The sequence below is a fragment of the Sphaerodactylus townsendi genome, linkage group LG08, assembly GCF_021028975.2.
Source record: "Sphaerodactylus townsendi isolate TG3544 linkage group LG08, MPM_Stown_v2.3, whole genome shotgun sequence".
Lineage (NCBI taxonomy): Eukaryota > Metazoa > Chordata > Lepidosauria > Squamata > Sphaerodactylidae > Sphaerodactylus > Sphaerodactylus townsendi.
This window is the reverse complement of record NC_059432.1, coordinates 22,439,314-22,467,206: the sequence shown is the minus strand read 5'-3', so window position 1 is coordinate 22,467,206 and position 27,893 is coordinate 22,439,314.

The window sequence follows — 27,893 nt, the reverse complement described above, 5'->3', positions numbered from 1 at the left end:
ATTAAGAGAAATACTGGGTGGGGGGGACTCAACATCAATGGCATTATTGAGAAAATAATTATTTTTAAAAGTGGTTATCTGTTGAATATCTGGCAAGCCACCAGAACCTTGATCGCTATGAGCAATTTTATAACTGCCTTGCGTAGAGAAACTTCACAAGGAGAAAATAATGTCAGGCATGTAAGAAATTCCATCTTTGCACCAAAATGAAGTGTCTGCTGCATCAGAAGTAAGAACATAAGAACATAAGAACAAGCCAGCTGGATCAGACCAAAGTCCATCTAGTCCAGATCTCTGCTACTTGCAGTGGCCCACCAGGTGCCTTTGGGAGCTCACATGCAGGAGGAGAAAGCAATGGCCTTCTGCAGCTGTTGCTCCCGATCACCTGGTCTGTTAAGGTATTTGCAATCTCAGATCAAGGAGGATCAAGATTGGTAGCCATAGATCGACTTCTCCTCCATAAATCTGTCCAAGCCCCTTTTAAAGCTATCCATGTTAGTGGCCATCACCACCTCCTGTGGCAGCATATTCCAAACACCAATCACACGTTGCGTGAAGAAGTGTTTCCTTTTATTAGTCCTAATTCTTCCCCCCAGCATTTTCAATGAATGCCCCCTGGTTCTAGTATTGTGAGAAAGAGAGAAAAATTTCTCTCTGTCAACATTTTCTACCCCATGCATAATTTTGTAGACTTCCAATCATAACATATTCCCCTCAGTCCTCCTCTCTCCAAACTAAAGAGAGTCCCAAACAGCTGCAGCCTCTCCTCATAGGGAAGGTGCTCCAGTCCCCTCAATCATCCTTGTTGCCCTTCTCTGCACTTTTTCTATCTCCTCAATATCCTTTTTGAGATGCGGCGACCAGAACTGGACACAGTACCCAAGTGCGGTCGCACCACTGCTTTATATAAGGACATGACACTCTTTGCAGTTTTATTCTCAATTCCTTTTCTAATGATCCCCAGTATACAGTTTGCCTTTTTTACAGCTGCCATGCATTGAGTTGACATTCCCATGGAACTATCAACCTGCAAGACAGTCCTAAATCCCTTTCCTGGTTCTGTGGACTGATCGCTATGCACTGACCCCCTCTGTAAGCGTGTATGTGAAGTGGTTGGATTTTTTTTGGCCCCCATGTGCATCACTCTTACATTTTGCTAAGCATTGAACCTTGCATTTGCCATTTCTCTGGAGCCCACTCACCTAATTTATCAAGGTCCGCTCGGAAAGCTCGCCTTAGTAATCCTTTGTGGTTTCTCAAATTCACACCCTACATGTAATTTGGTATCATCTGCAAACTTGGCCACCACACGCTACTCCACCCCCTACTTCCAGGTCATTTATGGAATAGGGTTAAACAGCACTGGTCCCCAAACGGATCCTTGGGGGAAACCACCCCCCACATCTCTCCATTGTGAGAACTTCCCATTTACACCCACTCTTTTGTTTCCTGTTTCTCAACCAGTTTTTAATCCATAGGGAGGACTTACCCCTCTTATTCCCTTCTTCTTCATTGCTGGAGTTTTTTCTCCAACAGTCTCTGGTGAGGAACTTTGTCAAAAGCCTTTTGGAAATCCAAAGCAGACAATGTCCACAGGTTCACTCCCCTGTCCACATGCCTGTTTACACCCCTCAAAGAACTCTAGTAAGTTTGTAAGACATTAGGGATTTGCCTCTGCAAAAGCCATGCTGACTCTTTCTCAGCGGAAGGTCTCTGCTTTTCGAGCATGTTTTATAATTTTTTATCTTTTAATGATAGGATCTCTACTTTAATTTACCAGGAACAGATGTCAAAACTGACTGGCCTTCTGTAATTTCCCAGGTCCCCCCTAGATCCCTTTCTCTTAGCAAGATTGGTGTGACATTTGGCCATCTTCCAGTCTTCAGGGATGGAGCCTGATTTCAGGGATAAGTTGCATATTAAAGTGAGAAGATCAGCAATTTCATGCTTGAGCTCTTTAAGAACTCTTGGGTGAATGCAATCTGGGCCAGGGGATTTGGTAACATTTAGTTTATCAATGGCTGCCAGAACTTCTTCCTTGTCTACCACTATCTTCACTAGTTCCTCAGATTCGCCTCCTAAGAAGCTTGGTTCAGGTGCAGGAATGTTCCTCACCTCCTCTTGGGTGAAGACAGATGCAAAGATGCAAAGAATTCATTCAGCTTCTCTGCAATCTCCCTGCCATCTTTTAGCACACCCTTTGTTCCTTTGTCATCTAACGGGCCTACCGCTTCCCTTGCTGGCTTCCTGCTTTTGATGTACTTAAGTATTGGCTAGGGAAAAAATGCAAGTTAAAAAGAATGGCATTTAACAGCTGTAAAGCAACAGAGCTTTGAACTTCATCAGCGCTGTCCCCTTTGTCACTAGTATTGTCTCCAATTAGGAGCCACCAGCAATTTTCATCAAGTTAATCATCAGGAGACCTTTCTCTGGCTTTGCAGATTTACAAGTCCCATGTGGTAGTTCACATTCCAGGCTTTGCTTGCTTGCTTGCTTTTTTCTGTAAATACCAAGCCTGTATAGCTGCAAGGTAACTGAATGAGTGCCCAGGGAATAACTTCCTTCCCTAGTCTTTGAGCCTTTTTAATAAGAGAGGAATCAGGACATGGTTATGAGGCTGAGGGAAAAGTCATGTCCAACAGCAAGTGGTCCAGAGATGGAGATGTATATTTTCATTTGTATCAAAAGATATATCTCAGCTGATCAACAGGGTTCAGATGAGCATACTGATGAAGATGGAGATATGTCCCCCAAAGGTACATACGCAACTGAAAACTGCTTGTGCATTTTTAGCCCGCCTTTCTCCAAAAGCAAGGTGGGTTACACATTAAAATACAATGTATTAAACATAAATTTTAAAAACTAGCATAATTTAAAGTTCTCCTGAATCATTCCACCTTGCAGAAAAGATAGAATTCCATCAGTGTGGATGCTTTTCTTTCAGATTCAAGAAAAACTATGTAAAATAGAAGCAGTCCCTTAAAAAACCCTGTATCCAGCAGTGACTGTCCTGTCATACAAGAGAGAAACTTATTTCTGACTAGTGGGGCCCAGCCATGCGTTGCTGTGGCAATTGTCCTTCTCATCACAGTCCGCAACCCACACAGATGTCCATGCAGGTCCAATGATCCGCAGCATAGCCTTTTGGGGTGGTCAAATGGAATCCTTCTTTCCCTTTTTCAATTCACATTGTTATATGGTGGTGTCTTGTTTTTTTAGTACAAGGTAACCCTTTCCATTCCACAATGGAACTGTCCAGAGTGCGAATCCCCACGTCCATGAGGCCGGCTGATACCGCATACAGTCCTGGCTTGGGTAAGGCAGAACTGGTGCAACCAGGCTCTCCCAGTCAGGCCTCCGAGTAAAAGTGGTGAGGAGTTTCCAGATCAAGGCCAGCTCCATGGGTTTTTAAAGGACCATGTGCAAAAGAAGCGGAGCCGGTAGTGTTGGTTCGACCCCACCCCGCAGAAAAAGGCAAACTCCAGCTCGCTTGTAATAAAAGAGAGCCGTATGCAGCCATGGGTGAGGAAGTGGGTAAGCGGCGGGCTGGATGTGAGGGAGGCCGGTATGAGTGTGTGTGAGGACAGAGCTGGATGTGTGCGAAAAGTGTGTTGTGTGGTAGCAGTGGGTGAGGAACAGAGAGTGAAAGTTACCTGCGTGTGAGGGGGGGAACCCCACCTGACATATCACACGGCAAAGTGTGTATGTGTTTCACTTCCACTTGTATTACCTACCAGTATTACCTATTTACTGTTTTCACTGCTCATCTCTGCCCATCTGCACAAATATTCTAAGAGTATACCAACCCCTCAGGCCACAGACATGCTGCACGAACATTCTAAGGGTGACACTTAAACACAGCCAGCTTCATGACCCGGTGCGCCAGGAAAAAGATGTTTTACCTGGCTCAGGTATGGACTTTCGACTTATCGAAAGATCCGGATTACCCGTCAAAATAAGTGAGGGACATCATGTGTAATTCTAGCAACTGGTCCAGTCGTTTCGGTGTTAGGGCATGACTAACAAAGTCACTGTTAGCTTTTTATATACATAGATTGGCATCAGACAACATTGTTTGATGTAGAAGTTTTACTAATCGCCTGCCTTCCCCCAACCATGAGGATTTCATGGAGGTGAGAGAAGGAGCAGACTCTAGCATGCTTCTCTGCCCATTCTCTTGGCACTGCATTCCTTCCACCACCATACCTTCCAAATCTGTGCACTATATTGATGTTACCAGAGGCCAGGACCTTACCCAACATGGATCAGAAACTTCTCACTAAGAAGGCCTAGTGCCCAAAGACCCATAAAGCCAAAAATAATCACAGCATCAGCCCCCCAGACAGAGTTTGGAGAAATTGATTCCCTTCATAGTGCTAATTGTACCATGTAGCTTGTGGCAAGCCCCTCCTTCTGCATGGGTAGTGTTTCTCCTACAAAATTGCACTGCGTCTCAGATGGTGACCTCGTGTGGCAATGCTCTCTTGTTATCAGAATGCATCAGGGATACAGGCCAAGCCCCCTTTGGCTCTTGTAATTAAACTTGCAACAAGAATTAACACCCAAGGGCAAGCTAACCTAATATACTTGGCAAAAGGGAAGGGCAGATGGATCAGCAGTTGTTAGTAGCTGGTTGGCTCAGGGATCATGGTGACCTTCAGTTAGTTGTTGACTGAGATCACAACATCTCAAACATATATGCTGGGTAAAAGAAGTAGTTTTCAACCACCCCCACCCCCACCACACCTCCATAGTCTTCATGGGTAGACAAAGTATCTGTTGACATAATCACTTAATTTGAGATTATTCATGAACTCATTTCAACCTTTATCATATTTACAGCATTCAGAGATTAATGAGACATGAAATCAAGCTGAAAATCTCCAACACAAGAAGTTGCTGACTTATTTTTCTTGCACTCAGAGTAAACAATGGCAGAGTTATAAACAGTTAGTGAAATTTACAGGAAGACCATGGTCATCTGTATATTGTAAATCCAGCAAAATATTACTATTTCTTACTAAAGGTTCAGGATAACATTGTGTGCTTGCCCATTGTACCATGAAGGTCAAAACTTCAAAAATATTACACAATAAAGATCTAGGATACATCAAAGATCTATGACATAACCTACGCAGGTGGTCTCCTAAGCAAGTCTCAGTCAAATAAATGAGGGCTACATGAAAGCACAACTAATCACAGAGGTATACCAATTTATAATACACTACTTCATATGTTCTGTCTGCACAGAGTCATTTGGAACCATTAGCCATATGTAAACCTTAACTAGCTCGCCCCAATTTCCCTGCCATCCCCACTGGCCATCCCCACTGGCCACAATTGCCATCCCCACTGGCCACATAAACATCCTACCTGTATGACTATGTTTATGTGGGCTTACCAGATTGACCATGGTAGGTACTTCTCATGGTCCCAGCTCCCTGCCATCACTTTTTGCTCCAGTAGTAGCAAAAATAGATGTAAAAAGTGATGTCACAACATACTGCAACATCACTTCTGGTTGTACCTGGTTCTTACTACAGTAAGCAGGGAATTCCTAAAGCATTGTGACATCATGTCCATATGCAAATTTTCATTCCTACTGGATTGAAGCTGCTTGCTGGCAACCTATGCAATTGTGGTAACAGTTAGCTCATATGCCCAAAGCCTACAGATGTCTGACTTTCTATGCGACTGAAGTTGATGTGTAACTTTAAAGTTGTAACTATCACTTTCAATGCTTATCCACACAGTCTGATTTTTTAAAAAAATCCCATCTCTTTAAAGGAGGGAACCCTATTTATCAACAATCTATTGAGGTTCCCGCCATCCTCCTAGTTAATTTAAGCATCATTCTTCTGTAGCCCTTTTGTATTCTCTCTCAAGTGCTCAGCTTTAAATTCGCCTTGTATGGCATTATAGAAAAAGACACCTTCCATAAATTCCCTTGACTACTCAACACAAGATGTTTCCCATTTTAGCTCTGCCTTTCAAGGGAAAGCTGAAGTGCTGGCTGGACTCCTAATCATTATAACCAGAAACACACAGGACAAATTCAAAGCAGCACTCTTTGTTCTGAAGTGCACCATATATCTCGTTTGTTCAAAGAAACACTTAAGTGCCTCCAATTTGCATACTGAGCTAAAATTTGACCCTCTATCTTCACTCAGAATGGGACAATTCTTCTGATATTTAAATGCAGCCTGTCCAGGCAGCTAAGCCTGTTCCTGCTGGCCTAACTCTTGTCAACAAAGAGCAACTGATTTCACAGGGGCAGATCTCTTGCCAACTTGTATGGCCCATCCCTTTTCTTCTTCAGATTCAAAATGTGCTGCCAGAAGCAGCAGTGTGATCAAGGCTGGAAAAAGCAGTGGTGACAGAGAGAAGAGGAGAATGGCTTGGCCATCGCTACTCCAAGACATCTTGTGGCAGCAGCAGAGGAATATTGATGCTAGCAATGCACCCTAAAATGAAATAACAATGTGAAAAGCTATTCCTCATTAAAGCGTATTGGACCATAACATCGGTAGCCCAGCCTACCGGTATTCTAAAGTTTTACAGTTTAACAATCCATTGCCAATGGCAGAGCTCTCTCTCATTCTTCAGTTACACCAGCCGAATATCACTTTCTAATTACTGTATTTTCTTTACCGTACCTTGAAATTCTGGAATAAGGTTCTACCTTCCGTATTTAGATTCTTCTGTAATGAGGCCTCGGCATGCGATTGCGTCGCTCACCAACACTAATTTGCCATGCTCCCGTATACGTCTCCCCATTTTCCTTTATTTAAAACCCCGCCGTTGTTCCCTTGGCTAGACCTGCCTGGTTGCTTTTGCGGCATATTCTGTGGGAGGGAACCTTAGTTAGACCCTGTCCCTTTAAAATGCCCTCTTTACGCGGAGCACTACAGTATTCTGATGAGCGGCAGTTCCTGCTCACAGCTCCGCTTCGAAGCTCGAGGTGTAGTTCGTAGCGCTGGAGACATGGAAATATACCGTGACGCTTAAGGCGGGCAAGATCCGGCAGTATTTGAATCATCAATTTCTTTACAGAACTGCGGCAAGGCAACAGGATGCGTACAGTTAACTAGGAGATCTCAGAATTGGCAAAACAGAGCAGTCTTCCTTAGAAGCAGATAAGGAAAAATTGGCATCTGCAAGTTCTTCAAACCATCTCCAATCATTTCTAGGATTGCAAGCATTCATTATTAGTTAGACTACATGGGAGGAGTCAGAGTTCTAAACCCTTTTTCGACATTGCCAAATCATTTCGGTTCGGTTGCCATTTGTCTCCAGGCCCACACTAGTTCTAGCCAAGTGCAAGGCAAGGCACCTGATTTTAGTTTGCTTGGGGAACAGAATACATTCCTTTCAGCGCTCGCCTATGATTTCTTCCAGGGGATATCCCTTAAGCGTGTCCTCTGAAAACAATACTCCAGCAATAAAATGAAGTGCCTTCCGTTTGACCCCAAAGCAAAATGTTTGTTTCTTGAACATTCAAGATCTCACTATTTTTTCCTGTCATAGATAATGTGCATTTTTTTTCTTTTTTCAGTGAAACAGCAAGCAGAAATACCGGTCAATTCCCCACTCATGATTAGATGCGTGCTCGTCACTCCAATTATCCAGGTTTCCTGCAGAAATCCTCACTTCACCAGCGTAAATGGTGCATTCATATCCTGAGCTGCTTCCGCAGCATTACGTTATTTTAGAACCTGGAAGAAAGTAGACCTTTTAAAAAAACACATGGGCAATCTGGAGTGCTGGAGAAATGGGGGGGGTGAATCTAGATTCAAACTACCCGCCCTTGCGAGTGACATGGAGCCTCACATCCAATCAGGACGCAGTGGGCTGTGTGCGATGCGCACATAGCCCTTTTTAAAAATTTCACAGACCGGAGATCCACATGGATACGAAGCAACATAGGGCCGGTTTTGACTGATTGACTGAGTAGAAGACAGTACAAAGCAGTGCTACACGTCGTATCCACGTGGATCCGAGTACATGGAGGTGGAACGGAAACAGGGCTTGTTTTAATCGCCCATTTCTTCATCTCCACATAGAGTCGTTCTGCGCATGCTCATCAGTTTGAAAGTAAAAAAAAATTCCCACCCCAGCACAAGGCAGCAGCCAATCAGGATAGCCCCTGAGCAGATCGTGTGGGGACTCCTGAATGGCTGCTGCGTTTCTGGGAACAAGGGGGCAGAAGCTGCAGTGGGGACCATGAAACCATGTTCAAAAGCTCCCGAATCTTACCAAACCGGTTTGTGTCTACTTTCATTTTTGAAGTGGGGAATCGACCACAGTTTGGAAAATTTTGAAAAGATTCTCCTAATTCTGGAATTCTGAATTACCTAGTCTTGCTTCTGAAGTATACCCTTTAAAGCAAAAAAAGAATCTGGTAGAATTGTAATCCTTGTTCCATAAAGTTTGGATCAGGAGATGTTTTAGATTGCTTATCCGCTTTAGTCCTACTGCCTACCTAGTTCTATTAGGTAGGCATGACGACCCAAGTGGAGCATTCTAAAACAAAGACAGTCCAGCATGTGGTGGATGAAATTACAGTTGAAAAGGGTATAGAACTGGTATATTTTACCATTCTTTTTTTTAATCCAAATTTTGCATAGAGTCCTGCAGCATTTCAAGGGAGATTTTCTGAAGCCTGCTGTGATCCACAAGGACTGGGGCAGGGACATCACTGGTGCTGAGCAATATCAGCAGAACCACTGGTGGATGGGAGGTAAATGAATCTTTACATATCTTGACATTTCCCGTTTTCTGCTCAGGCTAATCAAGACTGGAAGCAGCGCTGACTGATATCGCAGCCAAGGTGCATTCCCCAGAATGTTATATATATCTCTGCATGCGTATAATACAGATTAGCCATTATTACAACCCAGTTTAATCTATCGGCACTTCATGTCTTCCTTCAAGGATACAGGGGAAATCTTACTGGAGTTATACATAGAATTTCATTTAAAAGTTTTCTGCTATGTTTTACAAAGGCATATTATACGTTGGCAATGTACAGGCAGAAAGATACAAATGAACAGAGGGGTTTGAACGCTGTAACAAACTGTGTATGTACCAATTCCAGAATTCATTTTAGACTATCCTCTACTTCAGTGGTCTGCATCCTATGGCTGAAAAGCCTATACAGCTCACTACAGAACCAGACAGCTCTTAATAATGAAATCTTTAAATAGAGATGTATTTAAGGCGTAGGTGGGATACTAGAATAAATGATCACCCAATCAGAGCAAAATAGAAATATTTATCCCTAATCACTGTTGAATATAGGAAGGATTCTTGCTGAAATGTAATTTATCACCACCCCAAATATCAGAAAATGAAACAAGAAAACCAATTTCATTATCAGCTGGATTAATTTTAGTAGTAACAGCTAGTCTCCCAATACAAGAAACACCCATTTCCTGGGTCAATGCAATATGCTACTTGAATCTGTTATTGAGATAAATGAACTTAATTTTCTTGTTGAAGGTTTTCATGGGAGAATCAACTGGCTGTTGTGGGTTTTCCAGGCTGTGTGGCCATGATATCTGCTGTCCACAATATCACTGTATTATTAAGGACAACACAATGCAAGATAGTAATGAAAACAGTTCTTATGCATGGCTTAAGGGCTGTTAAAATGGAATAAAGTAAGCAGTCCCAAATTATTTGCAGGAAGAACAGTGTTCTCCTAATCTTACAACTTCAACTTTCCTTTACAACCCCCCACCCCCATTTAGGTACAGAGATTTATAGTTGATGGCTATCTGATTAAATCAGGTTTATTTTGGTTCCTCTCCTTTGCACATCAATGCTTGTGCAGTGGTTATTAACACCCCATTAATACCCCACTTCCTGGCCCCATGCAGCATAAGTTACAATTAACTAAACAGTCTTAAAGTTCATCGAAGTGCGTTAAAAGTGCAGGTAGAAAGCTAATGCTTTACTTTATACTGCTTTAAGGAATGCTCTACTTAATGGGATGGCAAAAGATGCCCTGCGTCGATTGCAAATGTGCAATGCTAATTAAATAAATAATTAACTTCTACACTAAGGTCAACATTGCTAACTGCAGAGGAGGGCACCCGCTGCAACCCTGCAGGATTTACTATTTCGTCTCCTTCCAATTGGCCTTTTGGAATCTTAGCTGGAGCTGCTGGATAACGCCTGATGGAATCATGGGTGCACATTTTAGTGGTAAACACAATAGCTAAACAAATAATACTTCAAATGCTGAAAGTGATATTTACACTGTGTGTGTAAAGTGCCATCAAGTCACCATTAACTTATGGCAACCCTATGAAGGGGCTTTCAAGGAAAGTGAGAAGCAGAGGTAGCTTGATGTGGCCTTCCTCTCTAGAGCCTTCCTTGGTGGTCTCCCTTCCAAGTACTGACCCTCCTTAACTTCAAAGACCTTACAAGGTCAGACTATACCATGCTACCTTCCCTCCTAACAGTTACATCACATCTTAAAATGTAGATTGAGGCAATGTTAGACCTTGCAGTTCAAGAAAGATTTGCCTTTTCTAAAAATATATATGATATTTTGTCTGAATTTGTAGATTTATTTGGATATTAACAAATAGCCTCCCCAAGACAATATAATGTATTAATGTTTTCTGTTAGTCCTATGTAGTTGATTCTCTGCTTTTATTTGTTAGTCATTTTGTTTCGGTATCATTTTAGAATTTTTTCTCAATAAATGTATAAACAGTTACATCCTGCATTCTAAGAAACATACGTTCCTAAAATGATTTGCAACTTATAATTAAAACTAACCATTAAAACTAGCAATTCTGTACTTGAAACTTCATTTAAAAATAATTTTTAAAAAGATACCAAGAAGAATATTATCAGCAAGAATCAATAAATCAATAAATCAATAAAAATAGGCTTTAAAGCCATCTCTGGGAAAGTCAGCAGAATCAGAATCAAAGGGAAACAAACTAAAGCCATGTTGGGGTTCACTATAGAACTGGCCTTACATGGACCATGAAATGGTTCCTCTACACTTGAAATTTACGGGATCTAGGCATTTTGCCTGGTGTTAGAGAGACATTTCTCTTGGACCTTCAGTGGGCTGGTTTCTGAGCTTTTGTCTTCTTATTTTGCTATAGTGGGCGAACAATTTGCATGTTCTTGGTTTTTTTTATCCTAGCAGAAACTCTGAGGTGCAGCACCAATGCTCAGCGTTTCACATGGAAACATGAAGCTACCTTATACTGATTCAGACTACTGTTCCATCACTATCATTATTATCTACTCAGACTGGCAGCAGCTCTCCAGGGTCTCAGTAGAAGTCTTTCATATTACCTGGTACCTGGTCCTTTAAACTGGTGGGTACCAGGGATTGAACATGCAAAGCAGATGCTCTACCCCTGAGCCATGATTAACGTCCTAAAATTACAGCCTGAGAAATCTATCCTCTATTGGTTTATTTTGCAACATTGAGCCTGATGGAGAATTCTAGGAATATCAAATACTTGAACACTGTTCTATGTCCTTTTGATTGGTCCTGATTTTGTTATTGCATTTGTATTTCACTCATGACAGTCCAGTTGAGATCAGTCTCCCTGGCATAGTGTCATTGCAGAGATTAAAGATCTTGTGATATATTCAGGCAGTGAGTAGATAAGTAACAGAGTTTTGTAGGGCAGGAGAATCAAGGAGAACAGAATCTAAAGAGTTGAACAAGACTGAATTTTAAACATTAATTTGCACTAAATAAGCCACATTTTTGCTACAAGCCTTTAACTTAAGGAATGAAGTATGCCTTGCTAATAGAGAGCTCCACAGAGTTTGGATACCCCTGGCTGTAAGATTGCAGCATCTATGGATAAATGGGTGGGATGTCAGCTATAGAAGCCTGACCAGCTTGTGCAAGACTGGAGTTAGCGGAGATACCTGGCTCAGAATATAAGAATAGCCTAACAAAAAGAATTGTTCGAGAGCAGAATTGGGCCTTGAAAGCTGAATCCCTTGTATAATCATATATCTCATTTATTTTATAATGTACATTATATTTTCAAGGATGTAGGTCAACATCATGCAGAGAAAAAAATCATTTCTGCAGCATTCTTAAATCAATTTTGAATATGTATTGAGAAAATGTCCCAGTAGGTTGAAATTAGCATTGAGACTGTTTCTTTGCATAGAGGATAGATTGTTGAAGCTTGTAACATTTCAAAAATTATTCATCCCTTCCACTGTTTAGTAACAGAAGCAAATAATCAGTATTGGCCAAAATTGATAATTTCCTTTAAAATAATTTTCTGTTTGTTTAGAGAAATTATTTTTCTAGTCACCCTAAATCAGAATAAATGAAGTATCTGAGTCAGAAACATTAATCAGTAATGCCAAAAATATCTCATTTTTTGTTACAGTCTATAGAAACCCTACCGCAAATCATAGGGCTGTTCATTTCTCTTAACTTGACAAATGACAGCTACAAAATCAAAACTGAAAATAGGGGTGGAAACCCCTCAAGCTGTCTAGAATTTACTGAAATAAATGAAAAACAGACCTTTTGGTTACATTTTATGACTTCTTGACAAAACTCTACTAGCTGTGAAAACTTGACTGTGCTACAATGAAAAGTCTGGATTTTCATTAATTTCAGAAGTACCAGGATTGTGAACTGCGTTATTTAAAAAAAGTAGATTGTAATTCCTTTGATTTTGCATATGAAATAAAGCATACTTAAGAAACACTCCTTCCCCAGTGTCGCATACATTAACTTTTTTTAAAAAAAATGGAGCCTTAGAATAAAGGATAGCTAATAAATGGTCTTAAGGGATTGGTCACATTTTTATCTTAAAATACTAGTGCTCCCCATGATAGTCTCCTTTCTAAGCCAAGTAAATAATCAATCGGGTCAACTGAAGCTGTATTCAATCTTATGTTATTTAAAATAATTCTCTGTCAAAAGCACTAACCATTTATTCTAATATCAATGATAGTATGAAGGGTGCATTAGTACTATTTAAGCCTTTTATGTTGTACCAGCCATTATAGTAAATGGATGAGTATAAAATTAGAAACTTGCTACTTTTCTTTACTCCAACTGTATAGTAGTGTGGATCTCTCTGCTCAAAGTCAATGCACTGGCATAATTTGTAGAAAGATTAATCAAGAACTTAGGGCGTTTAGAATTCTCATGAATTCTATATTTGAAGCATTCCTTCATTTTTATTTCTTCATTTTATGAACATTTTGGAATGATTTTATTGGTGTGATAATGTTATTAATAGAATTGTTCAAAATGAATCTTTAGTGGAGATACTTGATCACACAGATGGTTCAGTTCACAAGCTGTGTTCAGCATAGTCATATGCTCCAGAAACTGCATTCCCATACATTCTTGATTGTGCCAAAAACATTACTGTACATGCATGTTCTCATACAGTACTCCTGCAGCTTCCCCTCAACTGTGGTTGCCAGCCCCTACCTCATCTGCTGCTGACAACATTCCTTTATATAAAATATTTGCATTTCATGGTAGGTATCTTACAGATATAAGGTATCTCCGTCTTTCCATTATGAACAGTGAACTGTTCATATTGGAAATGACCAGGGCATGCGTTTTTCAAGAGTTTTCCCCAAAACATTTTCTGCCCTAAGGGGGAAAAATCTTTTTAAAATGTTGTATTTTCATTCAGATGTGATTGTCTTTGTTTTTGTATATGTTTTCTTTCTTGAAGGTGTGTACCTCCATGATAAGAACATTTTCATCAACTTTTATTTATGTATTTACTTAATTTATGCCCCACCTTTTTCCCAAGGGGGGGACTCAAAGCTGCTGTCATCTTTCCCTCCTCCCACATTTTATCTCACAATAGCCCTATGAGAGGCTGGCAAAGAGAGACTCAAGGTCATCCAACAAGCTTCTTTATTTGAGTGGGATTTCATGGAGTCTCTTAGACTCTAGCCACCACACTCCTCCAAACAAATGTACTCATAAAGAGTGACGGTTATGCTCAGGAAAGTATCTTTATAACTGCAAGCTCAAAATGGCCGGGAATCCCTGAACTAGTGGTACTCATTCCCTGGTTGGCAGACAGCTGCATTCAAAATCACTATCAAAAGAGTCACATTACTACTTTATGCCCTACCAAACACATACATGTATTATACATATAACTGTGACCTCTTTAATTACTAGAGAGTTCTAATCTGGAGGAACCGGGTTTGATTCCTTGCTCTGCTGCTTGAGCTGTGGAGGCTTATCTGGGGAATTCAGATTAGCCTGTGCACTTCCACACATGCCAGCTGGGTGACCTTGGGCTAGTCACAGCTTTTCGGAACTCTCTCAGCCCCACCCACCTCACAGGGTGTTGGTTGTGAGGGGGGAAGGGCAAGGAGATTGTAAGCTCTTTGAGTCTCCTACAGCAGAGAAAGGGGGGATATAAATCCAAACTCCTCTTCCTCTTCCTCCTCCACCACTGCTGAATCTTAGCCATCCCTTGTGTATTTAAAGTTAGAAGGGCTTGTGAGTCAGACTTATGACATTAAATAGTGCAAGCTTTCAAATTTTCCAGGATTCTTTATAAATCTGTGTTTTTTTTTCAAAATAAAAATGTTTCCTATGTTAAAAGTTTCCTTCAAACTGAACTCTAGCGCTATTAGTTCCATCCCTAGTATGTGATCCACAGTTCAGGAAGGCTCTCAGCTTACCCATCCTCCAGTCTCTCCACCAGTGGCTGTTTCAAGGTGGGAATCAACTGCCAACTACAAACCCCACCAGACTTGTCCTCTTTTCTGGAGCACAGGGCAAATACTGCATTAGGAAACAGTGCTGACGAAAGCCATGGTGGCAGATAGAAGAGCCACATGTGGTTTCCTTTCACATTTCTGGCTTTGTATGTGCAGGGTATGTATCTGCATATATACAATATGCTGTGCCATATAACTGTCATATGTTTTTGTGTATCCAAAGGCAGAAGTACATTAACATCATTTTAATAGACCACCAAATTGTACATTCTAATGAATCTATTAGTCAGTATGAACATGCCGAAAGCTATATCAGAACACCACTTCAACAGTCAATTTGTACATTCAAAAAGCAATCAAGGTCTTTTCCATTCAGTAAACAAATATTGACAAATAATATTTTCCATTATTTATGCAGGCAAAAAGCCTTGCACAAATAACAATACGTTCAGCTTGCATCTGGCCACATGAGAGTTGGCCCTGGGTTGTGATTCTGTCCACCTTTACAAGAAAATAAATGCCACTGAAATCAATCAAACTGACCCCCACTTCTGCTTTCATGTAACGCACTTGCTATCTTTGCCAGATCTTTATACAACCACCCTATGTCCTCAGTATTAAAAGTACACATGGGAAAGAAGATTGTTTTCAATCAACATGGAGCCCAAACTCTGGCCTTTCATTAGTACTTAACAGCTCATTCACCAAGTAAAATTCACATTCACCTTTCAGGTCCTGTGCCATTATTCTGTGGATGCAATACTATGCATAACTCAGATGTTACATATATGCAACGTTACACACTGACATAAATCTGCAGGACCTGACTCTTAACTACCATTCAGATCTCTAAGAGAACTCTAATTAAAAGATCTGGGGTAGCAGATGCTGAGAAAGCTGTTCCTGTGCCTGAGACCCCAGGAGAGCTGCTGTCAGAGGAGACAATACTGAGCTAGATTGACTGAGCAGAAGGTAGCCTCAAATGTTTAACTCCTTAATTAAAGTCCACTGTACTTCAATGTCTGAATGATACCTCAGAAGTACTAAATGCCATAGCATGTCTCAGTCTCTCCAGTACCTATTTAACAGATTTTCACAACCATTTTATTATCATCACAAGTTCTTTTTTAAATGTAAGTGGAAGCTTTTGTAACTGGCATTCCTCTGCTCTCTTTACCAATTCCAGATAACAACTAAATGGACTCTGTAATCCAATTTTGGTTTTTCATTTTTAGGCAAATCTTTTAAGACTGATCTTATACATTATCCATGTTGGGTTTTGGTTAATGATGATGGACAGCGAGACAAATTATTTCACTGAAACTAAAACAAGTTGGGTTAAACATTCCTTCTAACACCACGCTCATTTGTTACTTGGATGAAATAATGCATTAGCATCGCAATAAAAACAGTTCTGTAACATGACATGAGGGGGTTTTTTTAGTCATTTCAACCTCATTAAGCAAAATCAAACAGGGAAATCTAGATAGAGGGGGAAAACATATGTGGCAATCAGTTTTATTACACCTCTTCAATATCATAGCTCTTAAATAATTTAATGTGCTTAATCAGTTGTCTTCATTATTTGAAAACAAAACAATACTTTGCATGTATCATTGTCCATCTGATGGGGTTTTCTTAGCCATTTACAGTTTTTCTTGCAGAGGCTCACATTCACTTAGGACAAGATTTATCATCCCAGGATAACCTCTGGCAAGCAGCTTGGAGACCAGTTCTATCTACCAGCTCTATCTACCTGATGCCTGGATCTGTACTCTAAGCCACCCAACTGTTTCTGAGGGCATCTGTTTCCCCTTCTTCCTTCCCTGCCTTTTCCTTGTTCTTAGGACTACAAATAACGCTTGCCCATTCTTCTTAAAGGCTGTTTCCACATGGCGGCGGAAGGGGTCGGGTCGGCGTAGATGACGCCGACCCGACCCCTCTGGGACCGTTCGCATGAACAGTCCCAGAACCTCCTGGGACGATGGCGCAGAGCTGCGCCATTGCCAGGCAACCTTCCATTTTCTAGAGTTCGCATCGTCGGCTGAGGTTGGGGGACACGCCCCTGGCCCTGCGCGACCGCTCTGGAGTCGCAGGGCAGAGGGGGCGTGTCCCCAGGCCTCGGCGACATTACGCCGTAAGAGGGCCAGTGCAGGACAGGTAGGTCAGCCTCTGGACATATGGGGGAGAGGGAAGGCGCTGCGGAGCCGCTGTCGAGCGTTTACCAAGAAAACAGCTGCTTTCACGCTGCACCCCCTGTGCGAAATGGCTCCCCTTGGGATTCGGCTTTTGTCCTGTCACCGGCCAGATTCACCAGGCATGGAAGGGGCCAAAATTTGTGAAATAGTGGCAGGTTTCTCCCAAAATTCCTTCACTAAGACTGAGATCATGGATGGAAGAGGAGGTTTGTTGAATGGGTCTGGCACAACTGCAGAGCATCTCGCTTAATTTGCAAACTTCTCTGATTGCTTAGATCACTGGCCCAGCAACAAGTTTTGTTAGTCAAGTGGTATCACTGACCATACATTCTACTGGTTAACTAGGATCAAGCCAACATTCTAATTTTAGCTTGCTTCCTGCATAGCCATGGTTGGTTCTTTGCTTTGGTTCTTGTTCCTGGTGGGTCTTACTAACTGGACACTACATCTAGATGGAAATCTAAATCCATGTAATCTCATTCCTCTGGTATTCCACTCAAACCAGTCATTATTGCCAAGAGTCTCACATGATACAACCAAGAACAAGGCAGGTTTTTTCTTGGCCTACTTCTGTTCCTCAACCAGTAAAGTCATATTACATGGAAGACATTCTGATTATCACCCTGGAGCCCTGACATTTCATTCTTCTAGAGGCAGAAGTGTCATCAATTACATTCTCATCTCTCCTTCTCTGATTGGATTTATTACAAATTTTCTTATTGACAACAGAGTGGACAGTGACCATCAGCCTCTGGTCACTTACATTAGTTATGACAATCTGCAGCCTATAACTACCCTATGCAGGCCAACGTAAATCCTCCTTGCTTCAATCCTCCAACCAAATGGTCCATTCAGAAGGAGGTGCAACTGATGACTCTGCTAAGCACGGGGTCTTTGGATAATTTTTTCTTGGCTATTAAAAATGCTGAATCTGCTGAAGTTTCACTCTCTTTTTATGAGAAATTAACATCTTTAATAATTAAATCCACTCGACCAAGAACCAAACACAGCAATTCAACTTTTCACTCTTCAAATGATTCCTGGTTTTACCTGGAACGTCTCCAATTGAAATCTCAACTCCGAGATCATTTACCACCTCCTTGAATGTCCAACCAAGTCAGCGTGCGAAGATTACATCTCTAGTTGTAAAGACTTTTACAAATTGATGCAGATTAAGAGAAGCCAATTGTATTAAAAAAACCTGGAATATTCTAATCAAAGCTACAAACTCCATCTAGATGTAGTGTCCAGTTAGTAAGACCCACCAGGAACAAACCCAAAAATTTTTGGCAACTTGTGTCTGATGTCCCTCAACCAAACTCAAATTCCATCAGTCCATTAATACCAGAAGTTACATGGTAGAATCATTACCACAATATCTTTTTGACCCATCAGTTCCTGCCATCACTACTGATGCTCCATCAATCCACGAGACGCCAGAATGGCCACCTGTCTCCTCTGATGAGGTATTCTGTTTAATCAGGCAGTTGAAGAGAGGAAAGGCCCCTGGAACTGATGGTATCTACCCAGAAATATTTATTAACCTTCCTGATAACTGGTCTCCAGTCCTTGCCAACTTATTTTCCAAAATTGATCACAGTGACCTCATCCCTAACTACTGCAACGATTGTGCCCATCTACAAGAAAGACAACGCACCCATTCCCTCTAATTATAGGCCAATCAGTTTACTTTCTATTGCTGGCAAACTCTATGCAATGCATCTTCTTAAAAAATTGCAGTTTGGGCAACCCCCTTTCTCGAGCCTTTGCAAATAGGTTTTCTAAAAGGTCAGTCTATCTATGATCATTGCACAGTGCTTAATCATTTTGCAGAGAAATACAGCAACACCCCAGGGGGAAGACTCTACCAGCATTCCTTGATTTGAGAAGTGCCTTTGATTTGGTCAGAAGGGATCTTTTATGGCAAAAAATGCAATTAATGGATATAGATCCCTGTCTACTCATACTCATTCATAGATTGTATTCCAATGCAAGCTGCAGCGTTCGCTGCAACCTCACAGGACATTTAACATCTGATATCTCTTCCAACAGAGGCGTTAAGCAAGACTGTGTATTGGCCTCTCTTCTGTTTAATTTGTTCATTAGTGACCTGATACCCCATCTTTTGAAAATAGAAGGCCACAATTCCACCTTGAAGTTACAGAAGATCCCTGTGTCACTATATGCAGATGATGCAGTTTTGCTTTCGCAAACAAAAATTAGCCTCACCCACAGTCTCCAGACATTTTCTGATTATTGTAAATGCAATGCTCTGGAGATAAACTATACCAAATCCAAGATTATGGTGTTTGCCAAATCTTGGCGACCTTCTTCATGGAAAATCAATGGGAACACATTAGAACAAGTGCTATCTTTCCGCTACTTGGGAGTGATGTTTCATTTCAATCTGAAATGGTCACCTGAACTCAGTCACATTACCACCCTTGCAAAACACAATACTGCCACAATTAAACGCTTCTTTTTCACCAAAGGAGGTCAATACATATCTTCTGCAGTTAAAATCTTCAAATCCAAATTAATTCCAAAGATGCTACTGGAGCCTCAATATGGGTCGGTGGCCCAATTAAAGACCAAGAAAGAATTCAGTCCATGTTTTTTCTCAACCCTCTCGGACTACCCAACTGTGTTGCAAATGTCAGCCTATACTTAGAAAGGGGTTTAAATGTTATGACTATGAAAGTCTGGATATCAGCCTTGAAATTTTGGGTGCACCTCCATCACAATTGCAAGGCCAGGCAAGTTAATATGGCATATGCTCGCTGACTCATACCGCTCCAAATGGAATCAACAAATTACAAATTATATCACAACCTTAGGTTTCTCTGTGGAATTTTTTTCCAACTCAGATGAGATCAGTACCTTTCGCATCTTAAAACAAAGAGTACTTGATTTGGAAAGACAAAAACTGCTATCTGAAACTAACAGGCCTTGCTCATCGTTGAGCTAAGGACTTCTTCCACCTGATGGATCCCTTCCGGCCTACTTCAAAAATCTCTCATCCCCATTACTGAGTCGCTTCTTTATGCAAGCTCGTCTAAATGTCCTCCCTTCTGCAATTCTCCGTGGCAGATTCCTTCAGGAACAGTTACAAGCAAGAACTTGTCAATGTTCACCCAACCAAGTGGAAACAACTGCTCATATACTCCTGTATTGTTTTCGCCACACAGAACTCAAGAGTCTCTACATTGAACCTCATATTAATTCATGTCAAAGACTGTGTTTTTCAGAATTTTCTGAGATTGTGCGGAACCAATCAGTGTAATGCACAGTAATCATGCCTTTCACATGCTCTTGGTTGTTAACCAGCCCTTGTTGGGCAAGCAGCATTGCCTCCCAGGAATAATGCAATGCTGAAGACATCCGCTGGAGAGTCATTCAGAAGTGTGTGGGTCGATGGACAAACTGGGCTGCTCAAGCCCTCAACAGTGTACAGTATCATTCAGTTGGTGAAAAGAGAAAGTTTAGTTTTGGTAGAAATAACCTCTTCCTTACTATGTTGCTTAGCTTTAAGATAAAATCATTATCCTTCTGATAAGCAGTCAATACAAGGTAATAGTTCTGCACAGCTAGAATACTGAGGCTCAACCTATGTGAACACTAATGTAGCTGAAATTCAGCAGTCTCCCACTACTGTATGTGGGGAGGGGGAGATTTCTTAGTTTATTTTTCTACTTTCCCCAATATTTTTGCAGGCCTTCAACTCAGTAATAATTATATCACTATATTATTTTTGAAGTTACCTCAGTATCTACCTTGTATGTATCCTACTCACTTTGTGTTTTCGTAGTTATTCCACTTCTAACATTTCATCTAGATAGAACTTTCCTCACGCTATTTATATGCTGCACCTGCATTTGGCAGCTGTCAGATGCACATGGTGCTTCAGCTGTGGAGCTGCCCTCTTCTGCTGATGTCTGACAGTTCCATCTCCATTCTAACAATCATGCCCAAAAAACAAAGTGAACTAGAATTTGTGCTGTAGGTACAAATCTGAAACTGTTTTTGAGGCTGTTCAGCTTGGGCAGCCCTGTTGTCATTATTTCTCTAAACACTGGTCCACTTATTTTCATTTAAATTAGTCATAAAAATACTTTCTGGTGCCTATTTTCAGTATACACATTTTCCCCACTCTGAAGAGGAGGTTTTTTTCCGGCAGAGGAGGGTTTTTTCCTGTTTGTTTTATTTAAAACTTATTCAGCTGGATTGCAAGGATCTACTGTGGTCCTTGATTCCATCTCTTTGCACCATGGAAAATCACCTCCACTATCATAATGATCCATGCAATCCAACTCACTATTTACATGAAATGACTACTAGACTTTTTGAGACCACAGTTTGAGGTCATAGCTTGAAAAACTATGTACTCACATTCAGCAGCTTTGAAGGAAGTTCTAAAATCCTACTCCCCCTCCCCCTCCAGGTAATTCATTCCAAATTGGCAAAGATTTCGGATAAGTTTATTAAGACCTGAGATCATTAATGAATCCACTCCTAACTGGAAAACAAATGTACAAGTCAGTCATTGCATTATCCTTCAGGCTGTATTTCCTCTGTTCTTTGACTTATTGTTTTTCCTGATCACTTCTTAAGTTCTTGCACCCTAGAGAAGCAGTTGGAGCACCTGATTGGTTTATGTCTGTGTCCATACATCTGCTATAACAGGGAAGGGGATTTTTATCTTTGCCATTCAATAAAGTTTATAGCACCTTTCAGCATACTGGTGGGATGGGTGCAATTTATTACATGCTTCTGCTAGCTATAATACATCAGGTGCCCTACAGCACTATAGAAAACCATCTATAACCTTGATAAAACTATATGGATCATTTTGTAAGCAGCAGAAATAGTACTATACCTGTACTGAAAATTCCAAATTGGATTTTACAATGTGAGACAAAATAAAGCACAAAATAAAACACAAAGATGAAAAAAAAATCCACAGACATTTTAATTCTGGAAACTTTGTGCCATTCCTCTTGACATATCTACACTCATTAAATACAAACTATTTAATACTCTGGATCAGCTCCATCTCTCTTGCTTACAGTGTGACACTGCCACCTTCTTTCACACCTTGCTGACCTTGCAAATTGGTTTCATCAAAATGCTTTAAACAGGAGCTGCCCTTGAAGACTGCATGGAAACTGCAACTAGAACAGGAAGACTACTGCAAGTCCTCCATCTATTTTGGCTGTCACCATAATTCTGAGCATGGTTCAAGGTCTGCTTATTATCAATTATAAAGTCATATATAACTTTGACCAAGCATATTTTAAAGAGTTTCCTCTCCATATAAACAAAGTTCCTTTTTATACATCTACTTCAGAGTGCATTCCATGTGAAATGCAGTTCGATGAATTTCTGGAGCAAGCCCTCTTCAGTAATAGCACTGCAGCTTTGATAACGATGTCTAAAGGTCATCAGGCTTATCTTCTGTCAAATGGTAAGGGGAGAGATTTTGTGAGTGAGGCAAAGTTGGGTGAGGTGAGACAGATATGGACCTTTCTTTGCTGCTCATAGCTCACAGTCAAGGTTGTCCACATTACCTATTTGGAGTTCAAGAGACTTTTTTTGGAAAACTTTGATAGTTACTATCCTTTGAGAAGAACTTGGTGCTAGCAACCAGACTGAATCCTCATCTGATATTTGAGTATGGACTCAAGAATTCTAAGGAACTGTCCTCAAATCTTGCCATAACACTTCATAAGTTTATGTGACAGGTTAAAACCATTTTTTTCATCGGGATTTTTAGATTTTTGGCCTTGGGCTCTTGTGTAGAAAACAGAAGATCTTTTATATTTTGACCTCTGCTGCTTTACATTATTCTTTGGTGCTATTTATTTTTTACATGCCATGAAAGGTGTTCGATTCGATTAACATGATATTTATTTTGCTTTAAAAATCAATACATGAAGGATTTTGAATAATCTATTCTTGTGATGCATTGTTCTTTCCTAAAAGATAACCCTTTCTGGCATTTATTAACTTCTGCTTTCTGTTAAGATTGCCTTGGCTAAAGTCAAAGAAATTGTGGGTCATTTAATTATGGAAATGATAAAAAGTGATGAAGGTACTAAGGCTAGCAGTCTTAAGATGGCTAATTGAATAGCAGGTGATAGTTTAAAAAGGAACCAGGGCAGATGATTACAGATACTTCAGTGAATAAAAACCCATTGTTGTTGAATTATTGAACCAGGAACAAAAGAGACAGAAGCTCACCTCTATTAGGTTGTGCTGCAGCCTGACATACACATGTCTGGACTACTCAATTAGTATTCTTGCTCATGAAGTACCTTCCCTCAAAGAGTCAAATGACAAATTTGTCTTTTTTATCAGACTTATTCGGTTTAGGGTAAAGACACTGGGGAAAAAACCCAAGAATTTTTATTTGACGGCTAGCTCGCTGTTTCAGAAGAATCTGGGAGTGATTTTCAAAAGCAAAAGCTCCGTTAGGTATCCACATCATCCTGTCTTGCAGGGACCTTTGGTGGCCTTTGTATTTTTTGAAAATCTTCCCTACTGCTTATTATTGTTCAATCACACAGTCCAGCTGTCTTTCTCTGTTTCTGTAAAAGGTGACTAGGAAGAAATTCTCAGAAACCAAACTGGAGACTAGAAGGAGATCTGAAGGAGAAATACATTGCTGAGAGTGAGGGGCAGAACCCATTAACAAAGATGGTTTGGTTCTACAGCTGAAGCAACATGCAGATATGGGGGGGGGATTATGGGATAGTATTTTTAAATGTCGTTAGAGCAGCATCATGACAGAACAAGCAAGAAGACAGCACAATACAGGGAAAAAAGACTGCATTCTTTATAGACTACATCTATCTTTAGACTAAGAAACTATTATCAGTACAGCCATAGTGTCTGCAAAAGTGTGAGATGGAGTCAAGTTTATTCCAGATGCTTTAGATTATTTTTAAAGCTGCCAAAACTGGGATTTGCAGCCGTCCTGAACCTGGGATCTGAGAACGATCAGGACGCCCTAACACTTGTCAGTTTGTCTCGCCAAATATTTGCTTCCTCTAGTCAAGTTGCTGATTAATCAAAAGGCTGATCAGATATTTTCTTTGAGCTTCTTTGAGCTGCTTGCCAAGAACAGGCTAGTTGCAGCAAGGGATCTGAATCAGATTCCCAGCCTGAATCTTCCATCACTGGGCAGTCAGCTTCTGACCTTGTGCTGGGGAAATTTTGCGGATGCCCAGTGTTGCTGCAACCCAGCAAAGGGAGAAACCAGAAACCGACTCACAGCTGGTTGCAAGGAGTTTTGAATTATTCCCAACAGAAAATGGGGGAAACCCCCTCGGGGCCCATAAAATTGGACCCCCTGGTCCAATCTTCACCAAACTTGAGTGTTCTTCTAAGGAAGCCACCTGTAGTTATGCTGCAAATTAGGTGCTTCTACCTTGAAAAACAGACCTCAGAACCTCAAAAGAAATTCCCATAAGCTATAATAGAGCCAAAATGTTTTGGCTTTTCAGAACACCCCCCCCCTCCAAAAAAAACCCAATTTACCAATATTCGTTTTTTGTGGAAATGGGGAAGAGCTTTGCCAAAAAATTCAGCCCCAAAGAACATCTGAAAAAATCCAATAAAAAGCTTGTTGCAACAGAAGAAGAGAAGGAGTTTGGATTCATACCCCCTTTCTCTCCTATGAGGAGACTCAGGGCAAGCTTCTTTCCCTTCCTTTCCCCACAACAGACACCTTGTGAGGGAAGTGAGGCTGATAGAGTTCTAAAGAACTGTGACTAGCCCAAGGCCACCCAGCAGGTATCATGTGTAGCATTTCACCAATTCACCAGATAGGAGTCCACTGCTCATGTGGAGGAGTGGGGAATCAAACCTAGTTCTCCAGATTAGAATCCATCGCTCTCCACTGCACCATGACACACACCCCTGTGGCTCTTTCTTCTTTGCAAAACACCCCTAGCAGAGGACAATTTGCATCAAGAAGGGATGGGAACAAATGGAATGCTAGAATTTTCCTCTCTCACTTGTCTGTCCCCCATCCTGGAATTGATTTCACCCCATAATTGTTCTGGCCTCATGTTTGCCTTTAAACCCCTGGTTTGGAATTCTGCAGAGGTAATAATAGCTGGATGGATGTTTGTAGCAAATGGAACTGACAGTCAGCATGGTATAGTGATTAAGAGCGGTGGACTCTAATTTGCAGAACCAGGTTTAACTCCCCTTTCCTCCGAATGAGCAGCAGACTCTAATCTGGTGAGCCAGGCTTTTCAGTCTAATCCAATTTATTATTATTGTCATTGATCAAATAAACAAAACACAAATATACAGCCAAAATACATCAAAAGACACTATAAAACAAATATTCAGTTTAAAATATGTCAATCCAAAACATAAATTATACATTTTCTGATATTTACAGCTTAAAAGAAGTTGGATAATTGTTGAACCTGCTCCTTCAGTTTCGGTCTAAGTCTTTCCATATATTATGTTATGAACCTAACAAGCTGCTGCACAAAATCTAGCAACTTGACTGGTGACATATGGAATTTCACCTGCTAGAAGCTTGTTCATCCTTGCTGATTCTGAACACCTTGAGATTTTATCTAACAATGGGCAAATTCCTCCATTGACTTAGTTTCCAGAGCTAGAAATAAGAAGCCAGAATGGAAAGACACATAGTGCTCCATGATGATCTAAAAGCAGGAGATCTCAAAAGATTAGACTAGTGCTCTGTAACCTCAACTCTGTCTTAGAGCTTGTTTGCTAGTTCTATACCTAGCCCTAGCAAAGTATGGGGGGAAAGCCAGGACTTTCTATTTTTCTCACTGACGGCATCGAGGCATTTGGATTTAAAGCTATCATGCAAAATGGATGTAGGCTGTGCTGTACAGATTTGTACTGACTTTGAGCCACAAATAAAGAGATGCGAGAATAAGCCTTGCCTCAACTTTTAACAACCCTATCTCAAGGTGTGCACCAACCCTGTCTCAAGGTGTGCAAGAGAATTTGGGACACATTTGGGGACATGGAGGACAACTCATAAGACTGTAGATTGTACCTTCAAGTGGATTAAAGCTGATGTCCCAAATGCGTTCAATTTAATATAATTGATATAATTTGAGGACAGCAGGGGCAAAATGGGCACCCTTAGTGCAGAGAAATTGAAGTATGCAATAGGCTGATCTCTCCCCATGTTCTGCAATGTAATTGCTGTGACTTTAGAACCTGAGGCCTGTAAGACCATTTCTAGATACCTGAAGCTGTGGTAATGAAGTTTGTTTCTCCACTCCTACACATGACGTCTGCTGGGTGACCTTGGGACCATCTAGTTCTCTCAGAACTCTCTCAGCCCCACCTACCACCCAAGGTGTCTGATGTGGGAGAGGAAGGGAAGGAATTATTATGCTGTTTTAAAACTCCTTATGGCTGAAAAAAGCAGGGTATAAATCCAGACCCTTCTTCAATGCAAGAGTGCAGAATTCACTTCTGCTTTTCCTCTCCTATGAGAATCAACCCTTCTGAGGGCACTTTGCAAGGGAGAACAGGTCATTGGGAGCTTCATTACGCATGGCTGCAATGAAACATCCAATTGTTGCCACTTCGTGCCACTTTACTAGAAAATCTCTACGCTCCCTCATCATTTTCCCATTAGCCAAGAAGTATTTCAGTTGGCTGTGATGCAAAATTAGTTCCTGTAGTGTGTTTTACCTAAGCTCTTACAATCATCCAAATTCCATTATATATCATAATAGCTGATTCAGTTGTAATAAAAAACCTCACCAGGTAATTCTCAGGAAAAGCAGTGTAACATTTTATGTGCTGTATTTCACCATGTTTGCAATGAAACAGAAAATTTGTTCATCTAGGCAATACAATATTGAAAGTCTCCTAATAATGTACAGCATTATTAACTAGCCCCCCTTCCATATTAAGATATGTTAAATCCATTGGGCTCAATTCAGCCAAAGTAAGGACATCTTGATTCCATTTATTTCAAAGGGAGAACACATGCTGAACACATGTTTAAAGCTTGTCCACAAAAATCAGTGGACTCTAAAAGATCATATCATTTTATTTTAAGGGTTGGATCCTTTGCAAATAAGAAGGCAGTGTTTAGAAATAATTCTTGAAATGGATTTGTCAAAAATCACCCAATTAAAATACAGGAATACAGGGAGATGGATTCATAAGCAAATTAAACATGGAGGCTTGAAATTAAAAATACTTTTAAAATACAATGGTGAAGAAAGTGACATTTTAAGTAACCAGTAGTGAATGGGTTGGATCCAGCCAGCTTTTCCAGCCTATCCTGTGCAATACTGCTTCGTATTACAGCCACCATTCCTATGGTTGCCAGCTCAGAGTTGGGAAATTCTTGGAGATTTTGGGTGCAGAACCTGGAGAGAGGATGCTCTGGAGAGCGGAGGACATCAATTGGGTTTAATGCCATAGATACTCTACCTTCCAAAGCAGCCATTTTCTCCAGGGGAGCTGATTTCTGTAGCCTGGAGATCAGTTATAATTCCAGGAGATTTCCAGCTAACATCCGAAAGCTGGCAACCCTAAACATCCCACATGGCTTTTGACTATGGTGATCCCATGATTCCAAGCATAGCCTTTTTTGTACTTAAAGGAGACTGTGGGAATGATGGTTGGATCCCACCCAATGATTTTATCTAGCTAAACTACTGAGCTTGCAACTAGGCCAGTGTGCCATGCTGAAAAACTGATCAGAAACTCACAGCCAGTCTAATGCTTGGTTCAATTGAACTTGTGGCAGACTGCCTAAGAAACTAGCAACACAAACCAGTTAATAGTTCAAATGCTAAAAGCTGAGGAATGAATGCATAACACTCTCATATTGCGATACTTGAAAGGTGTTTGGCAAATTCATACGGTCAGAACTATCAAGTACGGTTCTAATCAACTTCCTACGGTTTTTGCATTCCTCCTCCAGGCAGTCATTATATATGGAGA